The sequence below is a fragment of the Schistocerca americana genome, chromosome 1 (genome assembly GCF_021461395.2).
Source record: "Schistocerca americana isolate TAMUIC-IGC-003095 chromosome 1, iqSchAmer2.1, whole genome shotgun sequence".
Lineage (NCBI taxonomy): Eukaryota > Metazoa > Arthropoda > Insecta > Orthoptera > Acrididae > Schistocerca > Schistocerca americana.
In genome coordinates, this window is record NC_060119.1 from 600,238,819 (window position 1) to 600,265,168 (window position 26,350).

At 43.6% G+C, this 26,350-nt stretch overlaps 1 protein-coding gene and 1 non-coding gene across 3 annotated transcripts in view; one reads left to right on the plus strand and one right to left on the minus strand.

Annotated features, from left to right (window-relative positions):
- LOC124607035 (leucine-rich repeat-containing protein 4-like) overlaps nucleotides 1-26,350 on the plus strand; it is a 1,293,164-nt gene that overhangs the window by 872,075 nt on the left and 394,739 nt on the right. For both annotated transcript variants that reach the window (XM_047139208.1, XM_047139217.1), the window contains one exon: nucleotides 610-685. The gene's annotated coding sequence lies outside the window, so the exon portion shown is untranslated. The remainder of the gene's footprint in view (nucleotides 1-609; nucleotides 686-26,350) is intronic.
- Nucleotides 18,500-18,573, minus strand: Trnat-ugu. The gene has a single exon. It is a non-coding gene; the product is annotated as a tRNA-Thr (tRNA).

Below are 26,350 nucleotides of genomic sequence, written 5' to 3' on the forward strand. Positions count from 1 at the left end.
ATGCCCACTATACGCCCTCGCTCAAAGTCCGTCAACTGCACGTACGGTTCACGTCCACGCTGTCGCGGCATGCTACCAGTGTTAAAGACTGCGATGGAGCTCCGTATGCCACGGCAAACTGGCTGACACTGACGGCGGCGGTGCACAAATGCTGCACAGCTAGCGCCATTCGACGGCCAACACCGCGGTTCCTGGTGTGTCCGCTGTGCCGTGCGTGTGATCATTGCTTGTACAGCCCTCTCGCAGTGTCCGGAGCAAGTATGGTGGGTCTGACACACCGGTGTCAATGTGTTCTTTTTTCCATTTCCAGGAGTGTAGAACCCTCGTTCTCGAGAAAGAGAGTCATGTGTATTAAAACACTGTGATTCGTCGCTCGTTAATGCTGTGAAGGTCATCTGATACCCTATACAACTGATAGGAGCCAGCGTTTTACACTTGCGTATGTGAAATGCAGATGAAACACTTTTAATTGTTTATCACTTTATCAGTATTGAAGAATCTGTTGATCCATATATATTTACGAATAAAAGTTCTAGAAGACAGTCATTCACATTGCATCTATATTTTACCTGTATAAACGTTATAGTAGAAGTATTTTCCTTTTTTCAGATGTCATGCTGACAGACAGACTTTCAGACGGACTTGGAGCTGACAGCAACAAAAAGTCGCGGAAAATATAAATAAGGTAAGATTTTATCCACGTATTAGTACGTTGTAAAAGAGTTACAAATACCGGTGTAATGGGATGTCTCAGAAAGATTTTTTCGATTTCACAAAGCTTTCTACCTAAATGAAGGTAGAAACTTTGGGTATGCAATAGATATTATTTTGAAATTTTTAATTCGATTTTTCGCGGGTCTATCTTGTGCATTCAAACTCAAGGAGCTTTCTAGAACTGCGTTAATGATCAGTGTTTTCCTGTATATATGCAGACGGCAGCGACTAATGAAAATTTATACTAATGCCGGGATTCGCGCCCACGTCTCCTGTTCACTTAGTAGATGCGCTAACCATTAGGCCAACTTGGTAGAGTGGCTTAGCAGAACTACGCCAATTACCCCAACACGCTTCCCTCCTCAATCCAAATTCCCATTGACACGTCATCCTGGTGGTATTCCCCCGCGTCCCCCCCCCCTCCCCCCCCCCCCCTACCCCCCTGCCCTCACCAAACTCTTAACAGTATTGCAGAGGCTCTCCAACTGTATTGGAATAGCACCTCAGCATCGAACGAAACTGGGTATCCTGCCTGAAACCAGGCACAGTTGCTTTAATCAAGTGAAACCGTATGGTTCCAAGGACCTTTGCTAGTATCACACATGCCAGGATGGCGTGATGGTTAGCACATCTGCCTATTGAGCACGAGACGTGGGCTCAAATACCGGCCTACGTACAGATTTTCATTCGTCGTTTCAGTCCGCATACATATATGGTACATGTTTGGCACTTGAAAAAGTCTCTTGAACCATGTAGTTTCATTTCAGTATTTTCCTCTACCCTACATGCTCTTAACATTCTGGTGTCATTGGGTTCGTGCTCCGTCGGTATGTTCACGCAACTGTAGAAAAATCCAGCTCTCTAACAAATGTAGGTATGTGATTCCTCGATAGCGAGAGAACAAGCTAGTTGCACCAAGGAGACCCCATACCGTCAACTACATGAACCTGCAACATAAAACTAGTGCCAAGAAGAACCTTTAGTTTTGGTGCTTAAAATTAAATACACCCCAAGCTCCCACCTTGGCTCAGTCTTATGAAATGAGATGAATGATTTTAGAGAGCTGTGTATATTATTTTTCTCTAGTATTTCTCCTACCTGTGGCATTGTTATGTTGGGAAATGGCGCATCTGCGATTTGAAAATCGTACTTTAATTCTGCTGATTGAGACCGTCTCTGACCCACAATCGTCCGTTACCATAACGAAGGAAAACCGCGTGTGCTGTCTGTGTGTGCACCGTTTGCACGTGCTCAGCGTCGATAAATGTATCACTGCTGTATCGGAAATACTTCAAGTCTTGCCAGTCCGTTCCACATCCTAACGTAAGTAGCCATGTTGTATCTAACCTACTTGGTATTACCACCTATTCGAGTCTCGGCGCTTCCCGAATGTTCATGAGATCGTTCTTGTAATTCTGTGCTCAGGACGTTTGCCGAGCTTTGGGCTCGGATGCCCTTCCTGTCGTCAGTTACCTGAGGAAGGAAGACGCGAGCGCCACCTGTCCATGAACTGTGTAAGCTTTATGCTGAGTGTGATCTTATTTCCACTGCTCGTGCATCGTATTCCCTGAAGCGGAAACTGGGGACCAGCTAAGCATTTGCATAACGATCGTGGGAAACAGCCTAGAAAGCACACTCGTCGTGTCCGGAGCGGCAGCCACGGTCGCTCATCCACCTCGCGATATCCATCCTGGTCTGGCTCGCTTCCTGTACCACAGCCTAGTACGTTGCACGTTGTGCTCTTCGAACAGGTCAAACAAAAGTGATCTAATAACTTTTAAATATAAACTTGTATGTAAGTAACAACGGGCCACATAAGTAACTTAAAGAGCACTGTTTCCGAAACTCTGCATGCAACAGCGTCCGCTGTTGCTCATAGTTTTAGACCCTTAGAAAGTTACTCAAAATTTCTGATGAGACACGATCCCCAACTCTTGTCCTACACAGATTTAACTCTATGTACATTTTTATTACATAATTCATCTTTCGTAACATCTCAAAGCACCGTTTTTTTTTTTTTTTAAATGGACTTGTAGTCCGGGGTGATATGTTACAATGCAGCATCACCGGTCTATTGCGGTCTAACTGTGTTGGTGAGGTGGTAAATTTCCACAGGGCAATGACTGCGTCACTGCAATTCACTTTGGAGGTGTGGCGGTGGGGCTTGTAGTCCCGTACCACCCTCTGACGGTGATAGTACTGCATGAGTCAGGCATAAAATTTTTGCCTAACATGGGCGGGTGAAGGTGTGGCGGTGGGACTTCTAGTCCTGTGCGAGGCGTGTATGTCAAAGCACCGCTGTAGGATCTACATTTTCAGCCTTCGAGGAGAACATTTGCCTGTGAGAGATTTGAGAAGACATTTGAGTTCTGGAGAAGAGTAGGAATATGCGTGGCGAGACTGAATGTACGACGAATCTTACAAGATAAATTAAGGAAAGAAAAATCTGCGGTTGTGGCGTATGTAGACTGAAAGAAATATTTTGATGCTATTGATTGTAATACACTTTTTGAAATTCCGAAGGCAGCAGTGGCAAAACACAGGGAGCGAAGGGTTATTTACAGCTGGTAGAGAAACCAGATTGCAGCTGTAAGAGTCGAATGACATGAAAGGGAAGCACTTGTTAACAAGGAGATGAGGCAGGTTTATAGCTTTTCTCTGATGTTATTCAATCTGTACACGAGAAAGCAGTAAATGATACCACAGAAAAATTTGTAGAAGGTACAAAATGCAGGGTGAAGGAGTAAAAAGTTTCAGGTTTGCTCTTCATACTATCGTTTTGCCACAGACAGCAAAGGACTTGCAAGAGCAGCTGAACGGAATGGACAGTCTTTTGAACATCGGTATAGGGTGAACATAGCAAAACCAAAACAAGGGTAACGGAATGTAGTCGATTTAAATCAGACGGTACTGAAGGATTTAGATTAGGAAATACGATCCTAAAAGTAATGGATGTGTTTTTCTGTGTGGACTGTAAAATAGCTGATGATGGTCGAAGTAGAGAGGACATAAAATTCAGACTGGCAATGGCAAATAAAGCGTTCCTGAAAAAGAGAAATACGTTCTCATCGAACGTAAATTTAAGTGTTTGGAAGTGTTTTCTGAAGATATTGGTTGGAAAGTGGAAGAAGTGAAATGTGGACGATGAACAGGTCAGGCAAAAAGAGAATAGAATTTTTGAAATGTGGTGCTGCAGAAGAATCCTAAACATTACTTTGATAGAGTATACAACTAACAATGAGGTACTGAATCGAATTGGGGAGAAAACAAATTTGTGGCACAACTTGACCATAAGAAGCGACCGGTTGATAGTACACACTGTGAGACGTTACGGAATAATAAATTCAGTATTGGAGGGAAGTGTGCGGAGTAAATATTACAGTGGGAGACCAGGACATGAATATCCAAAAGCAAGTTCAAATAGAGGTAGGTTGCAATAGTTATTCGGAAATGAAGAGGTTTACACGGCAGAGAGTAGCTCGGAGAGCTGCACCAAACCATATTCGGACAGAAGACCACAACAATAATAACAGTAATATAAGAGGTAGAAGTGCTTCACAGTGAAGATGGCGGTAAAATGAGTAGTCTGGAGGATGCGAGAATTGTGACTTCTTTCTACCCGATGACTCGCGGCGCTGTCAGCTCCACGTGCGGAGCAGAACGGGCACGTGGAGTATCATTCTTTTTTCATGCTATTGGTGTAATCCGCTATTTGTACGGACTCTGATTTGCAAAATCGGGGTCGGATAATGTACGGAGGCTGTGTTTGCTTTTAATCAGGGAGATTTATGGGATACGCGTCCGCAAATTTGCTCAGTTGCTTAGGGACCTGGTGGGGGCCAGGATGGTTGTGGGTGTGTGGGTGGCGGGGTGGGGGGGGGAGGGAGGGGTAGTGAGGGGCTGGCGTGGCTCCGTGGGAACCCCAGCTGCGTGCGATTCTGGCAGCGGGAGCGGGGACTGACCACGCTCACCTGGCTTTCGAGCCCAGCAGGATGCAGCAGTGGTTTGGAGATCTAAGGCGTCACTGGCGACAGACACGTTTTATGGGTCTTTGTAACAGAGCGAGATAGCTTCGTAGCGTTCTCTGGTCGAAGTCATAGAGGAGGTGAGATGTGATTCCCCACCCCCAGTTGTAATACGATGTATGAAACATTAAGCAGAGTTAATTGAAGGACGCAATTTGTGCATGATTTATGGCCCGCTTAACTTGTGACCAGATTTAAACTGGTGTTGTCTACACTATTGGCCATTAAAATTGCCACACCAAGAAGAAACGCAGATGATAAACGGGCATTCATTGGACAAATATATTATACTACATGTGACATGTGATTACATTTTCACGCAGTTTGGGTGCATAGATCCTGAGAAATCAGCAACCAGAACAACCACGCCCGGGCATTGAGACAAACTGAGCTTGGATGGTGTGTACAGGTACAGCTGCCCATGCAGCTTCAACACGATACCACAGCTCATCAAGAGTAATGACTGGCGTATTGTGACGAGCCAGTTGCTCGGCCACCATTGACCAGACGTTTTCAGTTGCTGAGAGATCTGGAGAATGTGCTGGCCAGGGCAGCAGTCGAACATTTTCTGTATCCAGAAAGGCCCGTACAGGACCTGCAACATGCGGTCGTGCATTATCCTGCTGAAATGTAGGGTTTCGCAGGGATCGAATGAAGGGTACAGCCCCGGGTCGTGACACATCTGAAATGTAACGTCCATTGTTCAAAGTGCCGTCAATGCGAACAACAAGTGACCGAGACGTGTAACCAATGGCACCCCATACCATCACGCCGGGTGATACGTCAGTATGGCGATGACGAATACACGCTTGCAATGTGCATTCCCCGCAGTGTCGCCAAACACGGATGCGACCATCATGATGCTGTAAACAGAACCTGGATTCATCCGATAAAATGACGTTTTGCCAATCGTGCACCCAGGTTCGTCGTTGAGTACACCATCGCAGGCGCTCCTGTCTGTGATGCAACGTCAAGGGTAACCGTAGCCATGGTCTCCGCGCTGATAGTCCATGCAGCTGCAAACGTCGTCGAACTGTTCGTGCAGATGGTTGTTGTCTTGCAAACGTCCCCATCTGTTGACTCAGGGATCGAGACGTGGCTGCACGATCCGCTACAGCCACGGGGATAAGATGCCTGTCATGTCGACTGCCAGTGATACGATGCCGTTGGGATCCAGCACGGCGTTCCGTATTACCCTCCTGAACCCACCGATTCCATATTCTGCTAACAGTCATTGGATCTCGACCAACGCGAGCAGCAATGTCACGATACGATAAACCGCAATCGCGATTGTCTACAATCCGACGTTTATCAAAGTCGGAAACGTGAAGGTACGCATTTCTCCTCCTTACACGTGGCATCACAACAACGTTTCACCAGGCAACGCCGGTCAACTGTTGTTTGTGTATGAGAAATCGGTTGGAAACTTTCCTCATGTCAGCATGTTGTAGGTGTCGCCACCAGCGCCAACCTTGTGTGAATGCTCTGAAACGCTAATCATTTGCGTATCAGAGCATCTTCTTCCTGTCGGTTAAATTTCGCGTCAGTAGCAATTCGTGGTGTAGCAATTTTAATGGCCAGTAGTGTAGTAACTGCAGACATTGTACCCCGTTCGAATGAGGATCAAAGGGAACGACGGGCATAGAGTCCCCATTCGACAATTGAGTAGCGACCTAAAGTTAATTAACATTAACCTTTTTTTTTTTTTCAAGGAAACAGGTTCGCTGATTTGTGAATGCAGCAAAGAAGGAACGGAGGAAGCGAGAAAGGTAGAATAGACTTCGCCTTGTCGTCGATAGTGAAGTGAAAAGGAACAGAAGACTAGCTTGGCTGCAGAATGGCGGGGAAAAGGTTGATGGGAATCAGTTGTGGTTCTCACAGAGAATCCATTATAGCTTTTGGCTTCAGCGATTTAGGAAACATTACAGAAATTCTAAGTACGGATTCTGCGTCCAGATCGTTAACCACTGTGACATCTCACTATGGAACAGCTCGCCACATCGTTTTTTCCCCATATCCACCGGATTATAAGGTAGTAAATTTTACCACCAGCTGTATAAAGAGTACCCCAGTGAGCTTTTCTGGTGGGAAACACCTAGGGATCATCAAAAATGTCCTACCGCCTTATTGCCTGAGACGTTGTAGGAACATCCAGGGTCTAATCCAAAACGCTGGTGAGCAGTTAGGTCATCAGTATTATAATACCGTTTGTGCACTAAGTGCCTGAGTAGAATTAAGCTCGCATTTTTTTGTCATTTCCTTTCACAATTTTTTTCGACTTTAACTTGCTTCGAGTGATCAGCATTTCTTTAATTTATATCTTTATTTTCGTCTGTTGACCTTATATCTGTTTTAACGGTTGTTTATGAAGACAGCCTTAAGACAAGTAGCTTCAAGTGGAAGTTCAGTTGCTTGTTGTAACGTTACTAAGGATACCGCGTGCAAAACAGAGTAACATGCACAGTTTTTGAAGATTTAGTAGATAGTTGCTGTTATAGTGATTTTTAATCAATGCGAATCAAATGCGAAAGCTGTGTTATGCATTTTGGCGTTCGACTTCGCCTATAAATTAATCGCGCATTACCACGGAACACGGAGTCAAATGAATCGCAAATAAACTAACAATCGGGATAAAAACCGGAGTAAAAACAAGTTAGGTGGTCCGAATGCTGCCGGTCAAAGATACTTTAATCAGAATTCCTATATAAAAAGACAGATACCGTATGCCTGTCTTTCTTATAGCGGAATCGAAGCATGAAACTATCTTCTACCATCAGTAATGAAGCCAGCTCGACCTGGATCGTTTGGCAAAGCATTAATGTGCGTTCAGAGAGGCACGTTGCTACACGACTAAACACTTGGAAACTAGCATCAGTTACTTCTATTACTGTTTCAATAAACATATTTCGTTGGATATTTGCCACGGATGGTTTGGCTTACAACTCTCAGTAGGGCCCACTAGCGTTGCATCATGGACACAGATTGCTGCCACTGCATACAGCACAGTTCCAGTTACGCTTCTAGTAATGAGATAATTTTCTTCGTTTTTACATGTTTAATTTGGAATATATTAAATGTCTATTGTGAGACAATCGATTTTAATACAATTTTGTAACGTAAATATTCATTTCCATTTCATTTAATATTTAACAAATCCGGAATTAAAACATAGACATGAAAGGCCGTATATTTTTATGGTACCAGCAGAAAAATCGGCATAGCTCTACAGTGAAATTGATTGTGTGACGCATTTCGAGAAGCCTTACGTTGGTAACAACCAGATACTTGTGTACAGATACTTACGACAACAGTTACTGTTAATTATGCCTAGTATGTTACGACGGAAACGTACACGAAGCCCCAACGTGTAGAAATACGTTAGTATTGCTTTCATGATGACAGAGGTATAATCAGAAACAAAGGAAACCACCAAATTTTTTTATTACTCTTAAAACCAGAGTCCGGAGCAACGTAGGGACGTGGAATGGTTGCATATCTTCAAATGTGATAGTACGTCCCGTGTCAGAAAGGCCACTTTTGTTCTGCGGAAAGTTCGATTTATCTACATCTACATCTACGTGATTACTCTGCTATTCACAATAAAGTGCCTGGCAGAGGGTTCAATGAACCACCTTCAAGCTGTCTCTCGACCGTTCCACTCTCGAACGGTGCGTGGCAAAAACGAGCTCTTAAATTTTCCTGTGCGGGCTTTGATTTCTCTTTAGAATTTCTCCTTGTGTAGGTGGGTGCCAACAGAACGTTTTCGCAATCGGTGGAGAAAACTGGTGACTGAAATTTCATGAGAAGATCCCGTCGCAACGAAAAACGCCTTTGTTTCAGTGATGGGCTCTCCAAATCACGTATCATGTCTGTGGCACTGTCTCTCCTACTTCGCGATAGTACAAAACGAGCCGCCCTACTTTGAACTTTTTCGATGTCACCCGTGAGTCCCACCTGAAGCGGATCCCGCACCGCACAGCAGTACTTCAGAATAGCGCGGACAAGCGTGGGCCGGCCGGAGTGGCCGTGCAGTTCTAGGCGCTGCAGGCTGGAACCGTGCGACCGCTACGGTCGCAGGTTCGAATCCTGCCGCGGGCATGGATGTGTGTGATGTCTTAGGTTAGTTAGGTTTAAGTAGTTCTAAGTTCTAGGGGACTGATGACCTCAGAAGTTAAGTCGCGTAGTGCTCAGAGCCATTTTGACAAGCGTGTTGTAAGCAGTCTCTTTAGTAGACCTGTTACACCTTCTAAGTCTTCTACCAATGAGTCACAGTCTTTGGTTTACTCTGCCCTCAACATTATCTATGTGATCGTTCCAATTTAGGTTATTTGTAATTGTAATCCATTTTGCAATTCGTTTGGTCATCTGGTGACTTTACAAGACCGTAAATGACAGCATCATCTGCAAACAGTCTAATAGGGCTACTCAGATTGTCCCCAATGTCGTTAATGTAGATCAAGATCAGTAGAGGGCCTATAACACTTCCTTGGGGAACGCCGGTATTATTTCTGTTTTACTCGATGACTTTCCGTCTATTACTACGAACGGTCACGTTTCTGACAGGAAATCAAGAACCCAGTCGCACAAATGAGGCAATATTGCATAGGCACGCAGTTTGGTTAGAAGACGCTTGTGAAGAACGGTGTCGAAAGGCTTCTGGAAATCTAACAATATGGAATCAATTTGACATCCCATATCAGTCGCACTCATTACTTCATGAGTATAAAAAGCTAGTTGTGTTTCACTAGGACGATGTTCTCTTAATCCATGCTGACTATGTGTCAATAAACAGTTTTTTTCGAGGTAATTCGTATTGTTCGAACACAGTATATGTTCCAAAACCCTACTGGAAACCGACGTTACTGATATGGTCCTGTAATTAGGCGGATTACACCTATTTCCCTTTTTGGGTATTGGTGTGACTTGAGCATTTTCCAGTCTTTAGGTACGGAATTTTCTGTGAGCGAGCGGTTGTATATAATTGCTAAATATGGAGCTTTTCTATCAGCATACTCTGAAAGGAACCTGACTGGTATATAATCTGGACCGGAGGCCTTGCCTTTATTAAGTGATTGAAGCTGCTTTGCTACACCGAAGATATCTACTTCAATGTTTCTCATCTTGGCAGTTGTTCTTCATTGGAATTCAAGAATATTTACTTCCTCTTCTTTGGTGAAGGAGTTTCGCAAAACAGTGTTTAATAACTCTGCTTTAGTGGCACTTTCATCAGTGATTTCACCGTTGTTATCGCATAGTGAAAGTATTGATTGCATCTTGCCTCTGGTGTGCTTTATGTATGACAATAATATCTTCGGGTTTTCTGCCAGATTCCGAGAGAGAGTTTCATTGTGGAAATTATTAAAAACATCTCGCATTGAAGTACGCGTTATATTTCTAACTTCTTCAAAACTTTGCCAATGTTGGGGATTTTGCGTTCTATTAAATTTTGCATGTTTTTTCGTTGCTTCTGCAACAGCGATCTGACCTGTATTCGTCATGATACTCCCTATTTGTTCAGGATTATTTGTTGCTAAAAGGTCAAGTATGTTTCGCAAACCATTTACGCTTCCAGTTAGCTCATGAAGTAATGGTTCAAAATAATTTTCTGAGAACGCACTCAGTACAATTTCGGATGACGTTTTATGCCTGCCGTCAGCTTTAAACGTATAATTTTTCCATCATATCGAGGGTACCTATTTGAAATGAGACTCAAGGTTTCTTTGAACTGTTCAGCAACTATATCTTCGGAGTCGGGGGGTCGGTAAAACGATCCAGTTAATAGTTTAGTACGATTGTCAAGTAAAACCTCTACCCATACTATATCGCAGGAACTGTCTACTAAATTTCACTACAAGGTAAACTACTTCTGACGGCAATAAATACTCCACCACCAACTGCATTTAATCTATCCTGTGTTCACTGTTAGGTCGTTTGAAAAACTTTCAGCTGAACTTATTTCCGGCTTTAGCCAGCTTTCCGTACATATTTGAGCTTCAGTGCTTTCTATTTGTGTAGTACTCAGTGGCCATCAGTGACCGACAGAATAAAGACAGGAATATTTACGTATAACTTCCCCTCCGCGACTAGTTCATAAAACTATCTTTTTAAATCTGTTTATGCCAGTCTTCATGAAAAATCAATGACTCTATCACCGCACTAGGGGAACTAAACAAACGAAAAACTTTTCGTAAAAGACAGTTGGAAAATTAAAAACTTCAAACTGACGTGAAGTCGAAAGGCTCGCAGCAGGCTGGGAGACACACTATATTTGTTGAGGTGCCTGTTATTCCCCTTCATTAGTAAAATGTAATGGAAGGTGATAGTTTCCTGGTCTTGTCCTATCTTGTACTCATATAAACTGATCTAGAGGGAATTTCGTTTCAGACAGGTATTAACGAACACAAAAGTGTGAACCTATTAAAGCTACGTCAGTATGGCAATATTTCACAACGTTATACTATATTTTTTGTTGTCAGTTACAAGTTCAGCCAGAGTCCTCAAGAAGGAAATTCTTTAAAAGTATAAAATGAATTTGGTAGCCGGCCTGTGTGACCGAGCGGTTCTAGACGCTTCAGTCTGGAACCGCGCGACCGCTAGGTCGCAGGTTCGAATCCTGCCTCGAGCATGGATGTATGTGATGTCCTTAGGTTAGTTAGGTTTAAGTAGTTCTAAGTTCTAGGGGACTGATGACCTCAGATGTTAGGTCGCACAGTGCTCAGAGCAATTTGAACCATTTTTTTTTAAATTGGTATTTTAAAAAATGCGCGGAGTGGTATTAATACTTTTTCATTACATTTTCCGGTTTCGGTAGATATTATCTTCTCGGTATGAAAAAGATTAATGTTTCTGACATCTCATCACCATTTCTGATTGAAAACCAAATTTTTCGTATCAGCTCTTCACAATAATTTAGACGGCAATAAATGCTTCAATAAATAGAAAGCTATGACCCTTTACAACACGAAATGAAACGCGGAGTTTGGAAAGGCAGAAGAAATGATAAAAAAATCTGCAATACCGTATACAAAAAGAAAATTGTGGGCAGATGAACTACGAAATGAAGAGATACTTTGAGAGTACTGTAGGAAAGCAGCCTATAGAAAATTTCCTTGAAGATGGGGGTAGTTGACGTGCGCTGTGGTATCTGCAAATAGAGAGCAATACAACAAAAGGCTCAGAGAATTTTGAGATTATTGAGAACACTGAATGAAAAGAGTATGTAGGTGAGAGAAGATTAGAGCAAGAAAAACGAAAACGGAGGTCGGTAACAGGAGAAAAGAGGGGGAGAGAGAGTGAGTGAGAGAGAGAGAGAGAGAGAGAGAGAGAGAGAGAGAGAGAAGGAAAACAGAGAGAGAGAGAATGTCAGAGATTGATGTTCAGTAAACCTCAAAGTTACTGCAATGTGAACAAAGAACGAAATTTCGTTTGAACTGTGTTGCTCAGTCCTCCTGTTTCAAAGAGAAACATTTTACCAACAGAAATCGCTACAGTAGATTTAGTATCATTTTGATTCCTGCTCTTTTTCTTGTGCAAATTATAAGTTTATATTCCTAGACGTTTAGGACAAAGAGAAAATGCGCTACAGATGTTTGACGCTGTGTGACTGACACTACGGTCAGGTCCGCTAATTTGATTAGCGAGATGTAGCGCTAACAAGGGCTAGTTGCTGTCGGAGAGGAGTACTAGAAAGTGCGCACGCCGCAGTGTTGGCTGCCTGGAGATGCGAATCGAGTATTTTGGTTCTCGTCTGTTCGCTTGTATAAGAGGAAACGTGCCTTATTGCGTTCTGTGGGGTATGTGAGGGTAAATACTCAAACATTTTCCGACGTCTTTTTATCGCTGTATCTCTCTCTCTCTCTCTCTCTCTCTCTCTCTCTCTCTCTGTGTGTGTGTGTGTCTCTCTTTCTTCGCCCCTCCCCCCCTCTCCTCCCTCTCTCTCCCTTTTATTTACTCGTTGTATTTCGTTAGAATTAATACTTCCTTCTTAAATGTATCTGTTATGTAATTCCTAAATTGCTGCAGCCAACGCCTTCTACAGCCTGTATGACGAGTCGCTTCGTGTATGTAGAGCAAATTATTATAGCCTCGTAGATGATAATAATAAGTCGAGAAATAATTCTTCGACAACTACAGTTGGCATTATTATTTATTTATATACTCTGTCTTGAGAATATAAATACTGATGCTGTATAATGAGCAAGAAGAAGAAGAAAATGATAATGACGATGAACATTTGATGATGACGCTTTAGCGTCAGAACTCTTTCTGACAGAATAAATAAATGAAGCAGTCAGTTGCACCAGCGGATGATTTATTTCCCGATTCAGTCAGCAGAATTTTGTTGCATGTTACACCCAACCACTGTGCTTCAATATTGGTCTTTAACTTCTAGCTAACTGCTGAATCTCTGTGTCGTATGTAACTAACTTGTCTCGTTGTCTAACGATATTTTCCGTACGTTCTGCTTTCGCTTTTACTAACTGTTCTTCGTTATGTTTCGCAATTTATCCTTTAAATCATGCCATGATTTCGCTTCGAACACAAACAGTTGTAGCTGCTGGTAAATCTTCTTGGTTCTATGGTCGTGGTTCGTGGAACATTTCCGTTCGTCCAGAGATGCGCTGGACATCTTCAAATGTGCTCGTGGTTCCAATGAGTCATGCTGACAAAAGTACGATCCCGTCTGAAGACGTCCAGCGCCTCTCGGTGAAACGTTACGAACGGAAGTGTTTCACGGACCACGATCATACAACCCGGAAGATTTATCAGCAACTAAGTCATCCGGTCCTGAAACTTTTCATTGTACTAACAAAGGGTTCGGTGGCGCGTAAGGAAGGGTGAACTAAGTACTGAACTGTTGTCATGTTTGTTGCTCTATCACGGCTGCCTCTGGCACGCTCGCCGACCTCCGGAACCTATGTCGGTGTGCGGGTTCTCGGCTCCAGGTCCGTTCGCCATAGCACGACTGCGAGTGCGACGGAGCGCATGAGACGTGACACATTGGCACGTAGCTTTATCGTTCGGTGAAGAAATATGTACGCAAATACTGATTCATATATCAACACTCATTTTTTTGTAGATTAGCACTGAATGTTCTGGTTTAGGACCTTTTTCGCTAATTTCAATGGAAACAAGTACTTTGCTGATTGGTTCGCAGTGGTGGCATGCTGCAAGTTAACAGTGACCGTTGTGTCAACAGCGTCCAGTTTGACACAAAGTGCGTCATTGCTTTTGAAGAATGTTGATATCACGTTCCTGTGACAACAGTTCGAATCTTGTTACGCGAGGATTTCTCATATACCTGGAATCATCGCACGATGTCAAATTTAATTGCAGTGACTATCTGGCAAAGTTAATTGAATTCAAACATTGCGCTAGGAGAAGGACCGCCAACTTTCTTTAATCTTGCTATTTCTTTAGTCTCTTATCGTAGTTGCAATGCATTTGAATTACATGTTATTAGTTTCGAATGTGTTTGTTCACTTCCAAACCATTACGTAAAGTAAAACTACAGCGTTAGTCAAAATCCAAAACGCAAAGTATTGAAGTCAATAAACAGTTTTCTAGCGCTGTGTATGTACACATTACAGCAGTTCATTACGGAAGTTAAAACATATCTAGGTAATTATCAAATGGTTCAAATGGCTCTGAGCACTATGGGACTTAACATCTATGGTCATCAGTCCCCTAGAACTTAGAACTACTTAAACCTAACTAACCTAAGGACAGCACACAACACCCAGCCATCACGAGGCAGAGAAAATCCCTAACCCCGCCGGGAATCGAACCCGGGAACCCGGGCGTGGGAAGCGAGAAAGCTACCGCACGACCACGAGATGCGGGCTAGGTAATTATCACATGTGATTGATGAAATAATTTTTTAGAACAACAATTACACACTTGTTCATACCACCAAGTGCTAGAAAACTGTTAATATAGATTAATATTTTTATTTTAGATTTTGAACAAAATATAGTTTTGAAGTAACTAATGACAAGTAATTAACAAATTCTGGCTGAAATTTGAATAATTGCTAATAGACAATATGACAAAAGTATCCGGACACTTGGCTGAAAATGACTTACAAGTTCGCGGTGTCCTCCATCGGTAATGCTAGAATTCAGTATAGTAGTGGCCCACCCTTAGCCTTGATGACAGTTTCCACTCTCGCAGGCACACGTTCAATCAGGTGTTGGAAGGTTTCTTGGTGAATGGCAGCCCGTTCTTTACGGAGTGTTACACTGAGGAGATGTATCGATGTCGGTCGGTGAGGCCTGGCGCCAAATCGGCGTTCAAAAACATCGTAAAGGTTTTCTATAGGATTCAGGTCAGGACTCTGTGCAGGCCAGTCCATTACAGGGATGTTACTGTCGTGTAACCACTTCGCCACAGGTCGTGCATTATGAACAGGTGCTCGATTGTGTTGAAAGATGCAATCGCCATCCCCGAATTGCTCTTCAACGGTGGGAAGCAAGAAGGTACTTACTGTGATGTGATAGCGCCACTCAAAACAACAAGGGATTCAACCCCCCTCCATGAAAAACACGACCGTCTCATAACACCACCGCCTCCGAATTTTACTGTTGACGCTACACACGCTGACAGACGACGTTCACCGGGCGTTCGCCATACCCACCACACCTTGCCATCGGAACGCCACATTGTGTACCGTGATTCGTCACTACATACAACGTTTTCCCACTGTTCAGTCGTCCATTGTTTACGCTCCTTACACCAAGCAAGGCGTCGTTTGTCATGTACCAGCGTGATGAGCAGCCGCTCGAACATGAACTCAGTTTTCTCACCTCACGACTAACTGTCATAGTACTTGCAGTGGATCCTGATGCAGTTTGGAATTCCTGTGTGATGGTCTCGATAGATGTCTGCCTATTACACATTGCGAACCTCTTCAACTGTCGGCGTTGTTTGTCATTCAACAGACGAGGTCGGCATGTACGCTTTCGTGCTGTACGTGTCCCTTCACGTTTCCACTTCACTATCACATCGGAAACAGTGGACCTATCGATGTTTAGGAGTGTAGAAATTTCGCATACAGACGTATGACAGAAGTGTCATCCAATCACCTGACAACATTCGAAGTCTGTGAGTTCCGCGGAGCGCCCCTTTCTGGTATCTCACGATGTCTAATGACTACTGAGGTCGCTGATATGGAGTACCTGGTAATAGGGGGCAGCACAAAGCAGCTAATATGAAAAACGTATGTTTCTGGTGGTGTCCGGATGCTTTTGATCACATGTATATGATGTGACGTCAGAAACAGTTTCAGTCAATGCAAACGAGTGTAGCTGCTTTCACATGCAACAAAAATTGACTCAAGGGATACTTGGAATTTCAACCTGAAAGGAAACGTATATGTGCCAGGACAATCTTTTGACGAAACAATGTCGCCAGTCTTGTAACATTTTTGTGCAAATCGTGCCAACATATCAAAAAATAATTTCATTGGTATCAACATCACCTCAGTGCCAGGTAGGGATATTTTCTTCATTTCGCTCACATAAGAAGTCAGCCGCAAAAAACACCTGCCACAGGTCACGGCTCACAGGGCAAAAGTTTGAGGAGAGCGCAGGGCGTGCCGTACAGAAACAAGCGCAGGCACGGAGGCCGTGGGCGCTGTACCGGTTCTGTCCCCATTGTGGCGGCGCACACTCGCATTCTTCAGGCATTCCTGGGCGCGCCACGACGCCTTGCAGGCGTGGGACGCCGTCGCCGTCGCCGTCGCCGACAGTAATGAAGTAACGTGCCTGGCGCTCCGTAACCCCAGCGTACATCTCGTACAACAGCGTGCAGCGACATCTGCGTGAACCGGAGGAAATTTTTGTAGCTGGTAGGCTACGACCCTTAATAAATGCGATTCTTGATTCCCTCCAATTTTCAGACATATCCAGCGCGCAAATATTTCCTGGCAGCTGGCTGAATATGGCCACATACGTAACTTCAGAAGTGGTTTAACTGAACCTTTCGATACCAGCTATGGGGCTTTGTCCCGTAACGTCAAGATGATGTAGGATATGACGCCGTACGTGTCCAGACATAAAGAGAACAGCACTCTGACAATATTTCGTTTTATTTTGTATTAATTTTCGAAATTTAGGTTGCGGTGACACACGAACCAGTAGCGTAGCCCGAGGCCCAGGTTATGCTGGAAAGTGGCAGTTCGGCTGTGGGTTTCCGAGAAGAAATCGAATGCTTCAGCTAATATCGACAAACATCCATGAAATTCCCATCGTTTCCACACAGAGGAAGCATGCATGTAAAAGCATGAGTTTATGCTACAAAAATGTAGAGCTCGGATGACAGTGGTTTGTTACTTTAGGCAAGCTTTGCATTATGAAATGATAAAACAAAGCGAAACAGAAAACGTGATTTGTAGTGTAAAGATTGGTTAATGGAACGAAAGACTTATTTTCACGTTTAATTATTCTGTGAATTGAAGATAATCCGCGTCATGGGTATTACTAATTAAGGGTGAATGGACAAACATGTTTGTATCTCTTATCACTCGTAACACTGACTGAAAAGCGCATTGTGATCGTGGGACAAACTGTAGCATCCTACTGAAGACTGACAGCAATAATGCGATTCCTCGCTAGTTAAAGAATCTACGGTACCTCAAATAGACATCTATGCACATTTGTAATACGCGAGGGTTAACTTACGCTTCTCCTACCTTCCTATCCAACACAATAAATACTTCATATCTTTTCCTCCTGTTACTGATTAGTGGAGAATTTATATTTTTAATACGACATGTCTGTCTGTGACATTTGTTTTGTATTTCTTTTGAAGTGAAACGCATGGAACATCCCTCTTTGCGTATGTTTTTCATTTAATGACCCTGAAGATGTTTTACATATGCCCGAATAAGCTTTTCCAGCAACTCAGAATTGATTTCCTTGCATCATTCGATCTACAAAGATTGCTTCACTACTGTTGTTTGCTGGTACAATTCTGCACACACCCTCAGGCATGTGCACGTTGCTACGCTGACAAAATATTTCGTATATGAAAGTCATTTATGCGTAAAGCGACTTGAACAGTCCGTATGCCTGACCAAAACTACGTAATTGACGGCCAAGCATGCTTCCACAAAGTGCTTGATGATGTGAGCCTACGTCTGTCGAGTTCCCAGTTCGAGTTGCCTTTAAGATACTTTGTCATTGGAACTGGCGGCCGTTGCGGCTAGCAATGACGGCTGGCAGTGACTACTTGACTGCTGTTGCCAGTCAAAGCAACGGACAAGTTGTCGCTGGAACTCACTGATGCGGCTTTACCACTGGAGGAGCGGTTTGGCGGCCATCTTCTTGGGATTACCGGTCATACTGTGCACGTAGGATTTTATTTCTGCTACAGTCTAGATAACGAAGATGAACGACTCGATCCTGCTCCGCATGGCCACAAACATTAACGATTTCAGGAATGAGTCCGCAAGCCATACAGAACGGAAGAGATTGAAATATGTTATCTAGATCTAATTAGCTTAACCACAATTTCCTCTTCCTCTTCGTCTTATTCCAACAAAAAGCTGGAATGGAATTACAATCTATGTTGGGAACTTGAGTGTTTGTTCTTTTCACACAGACAAATATTCAAACGAGCGGTGTCGCCACTGTGATGAGCTGTTTCAACGAAATACACAGGCACTAGCAGTCGGCAATTTCGCGGCGGCGATATGCAGAGAAACAGTACTTTTATATACTAAGATGGTATCTGTTCTTTCGGACATGTCTGAAAATGTGTGCCCCGACCGGGACTCGAACCCGGGATCTCCTGCTTACATGGCAGACGCTCTATCCATCTGAGCCACCGAGGACACAGAGGATAGTGCGACTGCAGGGCTTTATCTCTGGCACGCCTCCGCGAAACCCACATTCTCAACGTATTGTCCCACACTACATTCGTAGTGCCCCCGCCCATTATACTCGTTACTAGCGGCGCGTTGCCGATTCCCGTAAGAGTTCGGGCACTGTTTGTGCGGTCAAGCGGACATGTCCGAAAGAACAGATACCATCTTAGTATATATATAGTTAAGGCTCACCTGTCACTTGACCGGCGCCAACCTTGAATGCTCTGAAAAGCATATTACAGCATATTCTACCTGTCGGTTAAATTTCGCGTCAGTAGCACGTCATCTTTGTGGTGTAGCAATTTTAATGGCCAGTAGTGTATAACTTCCATCTACACGACTAACACAGCCTCTTCTCAGATGGAATTATTATATTTTACTCATGCAATTTACTTTCATTCGTCAGATTGCTAATGAAGACCCATATCGAAGAAATTATGCTTGTAGCATCTTGAGATAAGCAGCGCACACTTCAGTTTTGTTTGTTTGTTTAAAGAGGGATCTTTCTACAACACGGCGTTTGCGCGGCACAGGCGACCATCCCCCGCCAACAGGAAGCGGAGGGATCTGCTGCGGAACATATTCGAGTGCCCCTGCGCCCGAGATATGTGGAGCATATCGGTCTGTGGCCCTGATTTCATTTGCGGCCAGAAAACTCGGTCTGGCTGCCGCAGCCGCCGAGGCGGGCCGGGATGCAAGGTCCGCTACGCCGCGCCGCGCCCGCGGGCTCGGCTCGGCTGTAGCAACGAAACCGAATTGATTCGCGTGCGCTTCCTTCTGCATATTGGATAAGACAGCGACCTCTCGGTGCGCTCAGCCGGCGCCCCAACACCCCACTACCTGCTGCAGACAGCGCATCCCCCGCCACGGCGCCCGCAGACCCGTGCGACAACACTGCGCGTGTTCGCTGGAGAACTTCCAGGTTGCCCTACGTCAGAGAACCGACGTCGCACTTCCGTTTGTAGCGTATTTTCCGTCCTTCTCTCAGAGATGCCTATATGATGACCGCTGCAAATTTTCAGGTTCATATTCCGACTTATATGGCTTAGAGAAAGAAATGCATACTCATATTTCTGTCGATTTCTTAATAACGAATACGCACTTTCTTAATGTTTGTGATTCAAAATAGAGGAAACATTATTCCGATAAGTGCGCACACAACTGTATCTCTAATGGCAATTTCCTCAGTATGATACGCAAGGAATTTAAGATATACAGGGTGGTCCATTGACAGTGACCGTGGCAAATATCTCACGAAATAAGCATCAAACGAAAAACTACAAAGAACGAAACTCGTCTAGCTTGAAGGGGGAAACCAGATGGCGCTATGGTTGGCCCGCTAGATGGCGCTGCCATAGGTCAAACAAATATCGACTGCGTTTTTTTCAATAGGAACCCTCATTTTTTATTAATTATTCGTGTAGTACGTAAAGAAATATGAATGTTTTAGTTGGACCACTTTTTTCGCTTTGTGATAGATAGCGCTGTAATAGTCACAAACGTATAAGTACGTGGTATCACGTAACATTCCACCACTGCGGACGGTATTTGCTTCGTGATACATTACCTGTGTTGAAATGGACCATTTACCAATTGCGGAAAACGTCTATATCGTGTTGATGTATGGCTATCGTGATCAAAATGCCCAACGAGCGTGTGCTATGTATGCTGCTCGGTATCCTGGACGACATCATCCAAGTGTCCGGACCGTTCGCCGGATAGTTATGTTATTTAAGGAAACAGGAAGTGTTCAGCCACATGTGAAACGTCAACCACGACCTGCAACAAATGATGATGCCCAAGTAGGTGTTTTAGCTGCTGTCGCGGCTAATCCGCACATCAGTAGCAGACAAAGTGCGCGAGAATCGGGAATCTAAAAAACGTCGGTGTTGAGAATGCTACATCAACATCGATTGCACCCGTACCATATTTCTATGCACCAGGAATTGCATGGCGACGACTTTGAAAGTCGTGTACAGTTCTGCCATTGGGCACAAGAGAAATTACAGGACGATGACAGATCTTTTGCACGCGTTCTATTTAGCGACGAAGCGTCATTCACCAACAGCGGTAACGTAAACCGGCATAATATGCACTGTTTGGCAACGGAAAATCCACGATGGCTGCGACAAGTGGAACGTCAGCGACCTTGGCGGGTTAATGTATGGTGCGGCATTATGGGAGGATGGATAATTGGCCTCCATTTTATCGATGCCAATCTAAATGGTGCATTACATGCTGATTTCCTACGTAATGTTCTACCGACGTTACTACAAGATGTTTCACTGCATGACAGAATGGCAATGTACTTGCAACATGATGGATGTACGGCACATAGCTCACGTGCGGTTGAAGCGGTATTGAATAGCATATTTCATGACAGGTGGATTGGTCGTCGAAGCACCATACCATGGCCCGCACGTTCACCGGATCGGACGTCCCCAGATTTCTTTCTGTGGGGATAGTTGAAGGATATCTGCTATCATGATCCACCGACAACGCCTAACAACATGCGTCAGCGCATTGTCAGTGCATGTGCGAACATTACGGAAGGCGGATTACTCGCTGTTGAGAGGAATGTCGTTATACGTGTTGCCAAATGCAATGAGGTTGACGGACATCATTTTGAGTATTTATTGCATTAATGTGGTATTTACAGGTAATCACGCTGTAACAGCATGCGTTCTCAGAAATGATAAGTTCACAAAGGTACATGTATCACATTGGAACAACCGAAATAAAATGTTCAAACGTATCTACGTTCCGTATTTTAACTTAAAAAACCTACCTGTTACCAACTGTTCGTCCAAAACTGTGAGCCATATGTTTGTGACTATTACAGCGCAATCTATCACAAACCGAAAAAAGTGGTCCAACTAAAACATTCATATTTCCTTACGTACCACACGAATATGTAATAAAAAATGGGAGTTCTTATTTTCAAAAGACGCAGGTGATATCCGTTTGACCTATGGCAGTGCCAACTAGCGGGCCAACCAAAGCGCCATCTGGTTTCCCCCTTCAAGCTAGACAAGTTTCGTTCTTTGTAGTTTTTTCGTTTGACGCTTATTTCGTGAGATATTTGGCCCGGTCACGATCAATGGACCATCCTGTATAGTAACATAAATGAGAAGTGGGATACTATTTGACTCGGGAGGGGGAGTTTCTCGCCTCTACGGTGGTGTATTCCACACTAGCTTTCATAAGCCTAAGATTTTCCTCTGCGAACTGTGAATACTGTGTACCATTATCATGTCTTTATTAGCTATGTCATGGACCGCTGTGACGTAGCTGCTGAAGGGGAAACGTCTACGTAAGATAACTTGCAGCACAATGTCCCACCTTTCCGCTTTGGCTCTCCTGTACGCAACGTCATAAACATTGACATCTAGTTTCACTGTACACAATGAAGGGTGTGTACTTAAAAAGACTTGTATGACGTAGGGGAAGAGTCCAGGGCTAGCGTCATGATTAAAGCAGATATGATTATTACATACAGAATTCGAACTTTTCGCTCAAACTTATGGAGACAAATCAGGCAGAAACTACTGAACCTCTCAAATCAGGACTATTTTACTGTCTGTCTGGCCTTGATGTATCTCCCGACCACAAATTACCGACAAAAGTCAGCATACTTAAAAGTGAATTTTTTCACCAAGGCATTCTGCTTAAGAAATAAGTGCTACTCCACTGGTTAACGGATGGCACAAACGCCTCATTAAAATATCGGCAAGGTACAATAGATGTTGGACTAAAGGCATAGGACGAATTTACAAAATCACACGACTGACGTAAGTTACAACAAAGAAAAAAAATTAAAATCTCTTCTATCAAAACATCTCATGACAATAAAAACGAACTACAATAAGCGGTGGAAAAGCGAGTTAATGCAGTGAAATTTGTAACTGTAAACGTGTGGTGAGTTTCACTCGGGCATTGTATCAACTTATGAACAAAAGCTGAAGCGTCACGCCGAGTGAAAGTAGTTGTTCTAACAAGCACCAAACTGTTTATCGTGTCTTATTAGCAGACGAATGTTTTTCGACGCACAACTCTGTTATTACGCTGTTATAGAATCAATCAAATAAGTGGCAGCGTATAAACAGTTTGCTACAGTCGTGTACTTGGGCTTCGCCAGACAGAACAAAAGCGGGGCTCGTGTTTACCCTCACAGAAAACGGCATGTTTTCAGGAGTGGAGGTACAAATTCATATTTGTATAGACTCAGATGGGAAAAACTTTTAAGGTTTGGCACCAACACGAGTTTTCAGGAGCAGTCTCTTTTATTTTGTGTCAAGCTCCTAGACGACAATTCCCGGAGAACCTCAAGAACACGTGTGTTGTGATCTGCTCCTTCACAGCGACCGAGACGAACGACTTTAATGAATTTTCTCACAATGCAAATTCACAGTTAATGCTCAGAAACACGTGATGACGAACAATCTACATCTGCATCTACACACAGACTCAGCAAGCTGCCGTGGCGGAGGGCACACTTTACCACTACTAACCATTTTCTTCCCCGTTTCAGTTGCAAATAGACCGAGGGAAAAACGACAGTCTGTGTGTCTCCATACGAACCCTAATTTTTCTTATCTTGTCTTCATGGTCCTTACGCGAAATATACGTTGGTTCTGCAGCCAACGTCACATGCTTTTTCTCTAAACTTCCTCGATAGATATCCACCAAAAGAGTGTCGTCTTCACACATGTAAGTCTACACCTACAACATACTTCGCAAGCCACGTAATACTGTGTAGTGGAGGATATGTTTTGTGCCACTAACTGAGCCCTCCAACTCTGTTCCACTAGCGAATGGCGCGTGGAAAGAATGGTTGTCGTTAAGCCTATGTATTGGCTCTAATTTTTCGAATTTTCTCCTCATGATCGTTACGCGAGACGTGTGTAGGGGGAAATAATATATTGTCCGACTCTTCCCGGAAAGTGGTCTCTCGAAAGTTCAATAGTAAATCCCTCTGTGATGCACAACGCCAATGGAGTTTGTTGAGCATCTCCGCACGGCTTCCGTGACGAAACGTGCCGCCCTCCGTTGGATCCCAGTTAGATGAACAGCACTCACGAATGGGTCAAACAAGCGCCTTATAAGCCACCTCCTTCGTGGATGAGTTACATTTCCTTAAGATGAATCTGAGTCTGGCTTCTGCTTTTCCCACAATTTGCTTTATATGGTAATTACACTTGCGGTCTCTCCGGATAGTTACTCCTAAATATTTTGCGGCTGCCACTGTTTCCAGTGGTTTGTCATCAGTAGTGTAGCTATACAATAACTGATTTCTTTTCATATGTATGCGCAATATGTTGCAATTATTTGCGTTCAGGGTGAACTGCCAGATGCTGCACCATTCATCAATTCGCTGGACGTCATTCCGTAAATCGTTATTTTCTTCTGGCGTTGCTGCTTTGTTATAGACAACCGCATCATCTGCGAACAACCTTAGAGAGCACCTGATACTTCCTACTAGACCATGTATATACTTGTAAACAGTACGGTCCCATCACACTTCCTTGAGGCACACCGGAAATTACCTTTCCATCTGTCGATTATTTTTGCGTTAAGAGCGAAGTGTTGAGTTCTGTCGGCAAGGAAGGCTTGAATCCAGTAGAAAATCTGCTCCGATGCTCTATAAGCTCGTTTTTTTTTTTTTTTCCCACGGTGTCACGGTCTCAAACGCCTTCCTGAAGTCAAGGAAGTCGGCATCAACCTGTGCGCCATTGTCTACGGCGCTGTGGATATCATGTAGAAACAGATCGAGTTGAGTTTCGCAGGATCTCTGTTTGTGTAATCCATGTTGATTTTTATAGAAGAGATTTGCCTTCTCAAAGACATGACATAAACTATTTATTTTACATATTTCTAAGCTACAGCTGGGGCTAGAGTCGAACGACTGTCATGTTATGTATCTTTTATTCTAAGAGTACTGTGGTGAAATTGGAAAAGAAATGTGAATTTTTGAAGTCTATCATTTCATTCAGGATCTCGTCATTCCCCATGTGGCCATGGATGAGTATTTCCATTTCTTCCAAGATGTTCATTTTCCATCTCTTTTCCAAATTATGTACTACTTTGAGATCGTTATCTATTGTAACACTTTGTCCTGTTTCATTTATATGTTTCGCTATAGCTGATTTATTCGGTTTGCCAAGTCTGAAACAGTCAATGTGTTCTTTAAAGCGGGTTTTAAAATTTCTTCCCGCTTGGCCAATGTAATATTTGTTGTAATGACAGTATGTAATTTTATAAATTCCTGCTTTGTTAAGTTTCTCTGTGGGATGTGAGATGTCATGTATCAGTTTCTTTTTCAAGTTGTTGGTGGCAAAGGTGATCCTGATGTCTGTTTTTTTAAACAGCTTGGCTATTTTGTGTGATATGACTCCTAAATAAGGTAACGTTATGTACTTGGGTTGGAAGCTGTGTCATGTTGTTTGTTGTAATTTTTAGTTGTGCGTTGTGATAGTGCGTCTATTTCATGCTCGTGATAGCCATTATTATTTGCCTTGTATTTGATAGTGTTCATTTCTGTCTCATAGTCGGCAGCATTAAGTTTGTGACTGATAGCGGTAATTTAAAAACCCTATACTGAAATTCCATGTTTGTTACAAACATGTAACCACAAGACACTTCACGATATTTACGCGTGAACATTAATATAGGACCTCGAGTCGTAAACTGTAAACACTCTTAGGTACCAGTGTACGAAGAGATAATATAATTATCAAGCAAACTAAACAGTTCAAATATCTCGTTCCCTAACACGCCACAGATTGCAATGTGCAGACTGTGATGTCTTTCGGGTGATCTTTGGAAGATCGTTACATCTGTGTCTACGTCATCTGTTGCTCAGACATAATAGTGTGGCGCACACCTGTTTGTAGTTTAGCTGTTTCATATAACAGCTGTGCTGTAGGGTTCAGAAATGAAATTCTGCGATATATTTAGGCGGTTTAGATATGTTCTCAATTTTAGTAATGACAGATCGGGCCTACGTAACCAGATATCCTTCGTGACAAGGACATATATTTCATACCACTCTCATGTCTTTTGACCTATAAATTAGGTAAGGAACTGTGGTATTTATGGCCTGTTTTTTATGATTGCCCCATTTCTTCTTTTTATGATTTATACTTACGTTGCACTTGAAAACGACGTAAAGACGAAATCTGGATCGTGTACCAATAAAATAAAAATTATTACGGGAAAATGGCAGCAGGATCATTCAAAAAAGATTTTGTAAATGATTCATTAGATACGTGTGAGTCTTCGTGAATGCTCTTTCCGAACTATCACGTTTGTTTTTCTGCTGACGGAGGCGCAACAATATCCGCGAAGTCTTTAATCCACTTGTTTACAGTTTTGCGGGTTGAGGTTTATTGTTGACTGTTCTTAACATTGCCCAGGGTTTTAACACCGTGCTGCGGTGGCCCGTCCTCCAGACTGCAGGGCAGGGCTCGGTGACTGCAAACCGCGGCCGCTGCCGCCGGCTGCCCGCAGATTACTGCGCTGCGCCACGGCGCGGGTCGTATCCCGGCGGCTAATTAATTGCTGACGCAGCGACGGGGACGTCGGAGCGGTCATAACTGATGCATCTGTTTCCGGGACGCACCCACGCCGGCGGTGCACAGCACAGTACGAGCGGACCGCGCCTCGCCCCGCCTCCAGCCGCGGTCTGCTGCGCGCCCGATTACCATGCGTCCTCACGCGACGTCGATTTGGTTTGTTAATGCAC